We start from the raw sequence: 6,000 nt of genomic DNA on the forward strand, positions 1-6,000 counted from the left end.
TTGCCTGCCCTGTCCAGGGAGGGGGCTGTGTCCTTACAGGTCTCCCTGTCTACACTGTGGGCTCTTTGATGCACTGCTCTGCCTTCTGCCTCCTCAGCCCTGAGGTCCACAGCCAGGGTTATCTGAATGCACCTGCCACATCCCTACAGCTTTCCAGAGTTCTTTCTTTAATGCTTATAAGAGATGGGTAGGAAAGGAAGGGAAATGAGGTAAAAATCCAAACACCGATTATCAGTTCTTGTTAACTTTGGTGGAATAATTGTTTTCTTAACATTTGATACAAGGTTCTTCTCAGTCTGACCACCGATGAACTCTCTAGCGTCTCCTCTTTTGCCCTTTCCTCTGCTCCTTCCACCCCCTACACATCAGTCATATAAAACTTTCCTCTAGTCTTCAAACATGGAATGCTCTTTCCTCCATGTCTTGCCCCGGCCAACTCCTACTCATCCTTCAAAACCCCAACAAAATGACTTCTCTTTCTGAGAAATGTTTCTTCATCTCCTCGCGCCCACATACAGTAATTTGATCTTTTTTTTTTTTTTTTTTTAAGAGCTCCTTCAGAATCAATGTTTACCTATATACCTGATTGGGGCAATTAGCCCAATGTATTGTGATGAATGACAGTTTTACTTGAAGGAGTAGTTAACAGTCTGGTTGTTGGGCTTGAATCTCAGAACGGCCACTTAGGAGCCCTGACTCTGGGAAAGGTACTTATTGGTCCTGTGACTTAGTTTCCTCACCTGAGAAATGGGATAAGAAAAGTTCTCCCTTATAGGAAAAGTAAGTAAAGTCGGGCTAGGACAGTACCTGGCAAATAAGAAGCTGAGTCAAGACTGGCTCTGTTTTTGTTTGTTTGTTTGTTTAATTTTTTTTTAACGTTTATTTATTTTTGAGACAGAGACAGAGCATGAACAGGGGAGGGGCAGAGAGAGAGGGAGACACAGAATCTGAAACAGGCTCCAGGCTCTGAGCCGTCAGCCCAGAGCCCGACGCGGGGCTCGAACTCACCGACCGTGAGATCATGACCTGAGCCGAAGTCAGATGCTCAACCGACCGAGCCACCCAGGTGCCCCAAGACTGGCTCTGTTTTTAACCTCTAGTCTTTCCCTTGATTCTTTAGGATAAGATGTCCATTATATTTATGTTAGATTCTTCGGTCTTTTCCCAAGGCCGCCTAGTGAGGTTCTTTAAAAAAAATTTTTTTTTAACATTTATTCATTTCTGAGAGTGACACAGCATGAGCGGGGGTGGGCAGAGAGAGAGAGAGGGAGACACAGAATCCGAAGCAGGCTCCAAGCTCTGAGCTGTCAGCACAGAGCCTGATGCGGGGCTCGAACTCACAGACTGTGAGATCATGACCTGAGCCGAAGTCGGACCCTCAACCGACTGAGCCACCCAGGCGCCCCAACGTTTATTTATTTTTGGGAGAGATGGACAGAGCATGAGTGGGGGAGGGGCAGAGAGAGAGGGAGACACAGAATCCGAAGCAGGCTCCAGGCTCTGAGCTGTCAGCACAGAGCCCGATGCGGGGCTCCAACTCATGGGCCGTGAGATCACGAGCTGAAGCCGGAGGCTTCACTGACTGAACCACCCAGGCTCCCCAGTGAGGCTCTAATAAAAATGACCGTGAAGTGAATGATTGAAGGAGAGAGCTAGGTTACAAGAAATGGTACTTCTTTTTGCTGGGAGGCTGGTTTATTTTAGGTAAAGGTCCCCATCCTTTCCTTCCAATGGTAAAACAACCCCCATCTCATGCCAGGCGCGGGCGAAGCGTCCTTGGAGAGAAAGCTACCATGCAGGCCTTTGGAAGGCTGTCTGCATCCCTCCTGCGTCCTCCCTCCTCCCTCGGGGGGGAGGGTGGTGGTGTTAAGGCTCCCGCCTGGATTCAACCGATCAGCTTGTTCCAAGAGAATTGCCCTTCGAACTAGCAAATCAGAAACCCCAGTGCTGCTGGGCCCCGGTCAGGGCAGTTGACTCCCTCGAAGCCTGTAGAGAGACTGGTGGGGGCCTAGAGTAGCCAGGGATCCTGGTGGGTTCCAACACCCTCCCCTCCCCGGCCGGCTTGCCTGGAGTTTCACTGGACCGCTCAGGAGCCAGAGGTCCAAGGAGGGGCTTCACCATCTGCACTTACTGAGCTGGATGTCGGACCCCCCGGTGAGACCCTGGTCCAGAGGAGGGAGAGAAAGACGAACAGCTCAGAGGATAAGCTACAACCCACTGTGAAAAATTCCCACCCTAGAATGTTCCCAGGGAGAGTGCTATGGTTGTGAAGAATGCCAGGAACCCAGAGCAGACAGGTGAGTCCCAGGGATCAGGTGCGTGGAAGGCTTCCTGGGGGAGATGATGTCTATAGGGCTACCCAAAGGAGTGAACGGGAGTCGGCAGGGTCAGGTCAGAAAGCGTTCAGCAGGTGAATAAGGTAAGGTTTTACAATATTTTATACGTGTTTCTGAGCTTGCAGCAATGTGATTCCACTGAGGCAGATTCTGACCTTGAGAGAGGGTCAAAACGCTCTGGGTGTCGGGAAAGCTTTTGCCAACGGGTACCTGGCAGAGGCCCATCTGTGGCTGTTATTTTTTAATCTACATTATGTTAATGATAACATCAGGCTCACTCCGTGATGTGTATGTGGCCTCTGAGGTTGCCCCCGTCCACAGCCGCCATCCAAACAGCATTAATTCCTCGTAAGTATTTTGCAAAACACTGCGGGGAAGAAAGCGCTTCTCCGAGATGACATCGTTTACCACTCCCTGCAATCACATTGTAACTTCCTTGGGCTGAAGAGTTTTTTTCCGTGTAATTCCAGATTATAAATTGTGATTCAAAACTATTGTGATAAGAAGCCCCATAACCACCCCCTAAAATTACGGTGTTTAGAAATGTCCTAACTATGTATATTTCACAGCTGGAATTGATCTCTTTGGGGAGGGTCTCACCTCACTGGTGTTGGCAACGTACAATTGAATTAGTCAAAGTATAATCAAGTGTGGGGAAATGTGCAGATATGGGCCCGAAAATAAAATAAAGATAATTTAATCATTAAAATTGGCACTGGTTTTAAGGACATTCATTGCTATGGAGATGTTAAAGCAGATTCCAGCTTGCATTTTAATGGTGAACTTAAATAAATCTGAGTCCTGGAGAGAAACTGTTAAGTGTATGGGAATGCGAGCTAATCAGAGAAATCTCTCCGACTTGGAGTTAAAGCCCGGGAGTCGTTCGCAGGGAAGCCGAATCATCCAAGCCCTGTCTGGTTGTCTTGAATTTATTTTCAAGTTCCTTGATTTTTGGAGTCAAGTCCAAACCCCGTAACCAGGCATCTGGGGCCCTCCACAGTCAGGAGCCCACCTTCTTCCCAAGCTACCGTGGCCCAGACCGTTGCCACGGCCCTTGAGTTCACGTGGCCTGGCCCACCCCTCCACCCCTAAAGCATCTCATCTCTCGGGAGCCCCCGTGCTATCTTGGATCCCTGTTCAGGGAGTCGTACTGTGCAGTGTCTCAGAGCGTCGGCTCTGGATTCAGACTGGGGTTTGAACCCCGGTTCTGATAATTACCGAGACTCTGTTTCTTTATCTGTAAAATGGGGATGACCACAAAACCTGCCCTAAGGTAGGTGCTCAAGTAGGTGCCAGGGACTTCTCTGTGCCTAGACGCTACTGAGTGGTTACTCTGGATCACTGTCTCGTTGGAGCCCTCGCCCATCCTATCTCACATGGCCATGGATGGACGGGACTCTCTCCCCACTGGCACGTACATGCCTCGTGGAAGGAAAAGGTGACTTCTTCACCTTTGCAAGTAGTAGATGTTCAGTAAGTGGGCTTAATTAATTAGCAGATAGCTGCGAACGACAGCATATTTATATCTGAGAAAAGTAGACAGCTTCTCTCTGTGTGATAACGTATGACTGTAATGATTCTCTCTCTCGTGACTTTCTGGTAACAGGGACAACATTTGGTGTCCCCATGTGCCGGGCACCCAGCTAAGTGCTTTCCACAGATTTCTCTGAGGTCAGGACTATTATTATCATCCCCATAAGCCAGTTCATTAGTTAGGATAATATTAGATGCTACAAGAAGAAGAAGAAGAAGAGCACAAAAGGATATTTTCAAGCCATGTTGCAGTTCAGGGTGGGTGTTTCTGCCTAGGGACAGCTTCCTCCGTGCCGTGTTTTGGGGACTCGGGCTTCTTCTGCCTTGTGGGCCCGCCATCGCCTGATGGTCCAGGGGGAGGAAAGAAGTGTGAACACGGAGGAGGCAGCCCCACCTCTTCACAGCTTGCAGGGGAAGCGACACAGACTGGTGAGAACAGCCACAGGACTACAGCTAAGAACGGGATGGGAGGCTGGCTGGGAACGTGGTGTGGGGTCACTGCCCTCCAGGCCCATCACGAACTGACTGTGGGCATCCTTTCCCAACTCCTCATTTGGGGAGTGACGTCATGTCGGGGGCTGGAAATTGGCGAGAGTGGGGTATATGCACCACAGCATTTGGTAAACACTTTGATTTGTTTCCAGTGAGATGGTTTACCCACACAGTGCCGGCCCCTTCCCGTGACAACGGCGCACGATGGAAGGGTACGTGAGTCACAGAGGGCGGCTGGCCATCTCTGCTGGGTATAATAATAACCCCTTTGCAGGGGCGAGGATACAGGGGTGCAGGCGTGTAGCTAGCTTCCCCCCGGACTGCAGAACGAGTGAGAAGTGAGCCGAGAAGGGCTCCTGACTCCTGCTCCTACCGCCCTGCCATCTGGCCTCCCAAACCCAGAACACTTACTTACAGGATTATTAGCAATTCTATTTTTAATGTACACACGTGTTTGCCCTCCCCCGAAACTATTTCAGAGCGATAGGGGAGAAGAGAATGCTTTCTCTTGCTGCAACTAGGTTTAATTAGAATCGAAGCCACTTTACTTCCTCTTTTATCATTATTAAAAATAAATTTTTCTTTCTTTGTCCGAGGATTGTCAGAGGAAACATTATTGAATAGGATCCCGCAGCTATGAGCGTTGTTCCATAACTATTAAGGCCCAAACAGCATTCTTCCCCCCTCTCTTTCAGAAAATGTGGTGGCTGACTATTTTTTACTGAGTATTTTCCTAGTAAATCTCCCTGCTAAATTGGCCACTTTATTCATGATGATTTCTTCAAATATATCATTCTTGTGGCACAATATGAATAATGAAGAGGAGTATTTTCAAACACATACAGGGCTCTGAATAAAACGAATGGGCATGGCATTGAGGGAAGTCAATAGGGGCATGATCAGCCCTTGTGTGCCTCACACAGGCACCCGGACCGGGACCCTCAGGCCCTGCAGGACGGTTCCCGTCTTTGGCCACGGTCCCAACACCCAGCTCTGGAGGGAGGGTGCACCTGAAGGTTATTGGCTCTCTCGGCGTTCTTCGTGCAGCCCAGCTCGCCTGTGTGCAGCCGCTGTCGAGAGGTAGCATGGCACCCCCCCCGTTAGACACCTGCCACGGGCACCGGCTGCCAGGACTTGAGAAAGCCAACTCACGCCTCTGAGCCTCTGTCTCCCCATCTTGAAAATGGGGACAATTAGAGAAACAGGCGTCGCACTACTTATAAAACACAACGCTGCAGGCAGGGGCTCGTGCTTCAGACCACTCTCATCATCATGACCCTGATCATTGTGGCCTACCACGTGTTCATGCCTCCGTGCCCAGCTGGGGGTGCAGTTTGGCCCCCACGGAGCGTCACCTCAGATCGGGCAAATTGTCATGGCTGATGATGTTTCAAGTTACTAACATTAAAAATCTGTGAGTGAAACCACAGATTTCTCTGGGGGAAAACGGTCGTTTTCACCGTTTTTACCTCCTGAATGCCCTTGACGCCTGGCATGCTGCCCTGGGCCTGCCCGTGTAGACTCGTGACTGTGTGGCTGCCCCTCGGACGATGGAGGAAACGAACTTGGTCTGCAATTTTGGGTCAAGGATCCCCACTGGGACAGCGTGGAGAGCGAGAGGCAGAGGCAGGGGAAAGGG

The sequence above is a fragment of the Panthera onca genome, chromosome B3, assembly GCF_046562875.1.
Source record: "Panthera onca isolate mPanOnc1 chromosome B3, mPanOnc1 haplotype 2, whole genome shotgun sequence".
Lineage (NCBI taxonomy): Eukaryota > Metazoa > Chordata > Mammalia > Carnivora > Felidae > Panthera > Panthera onca.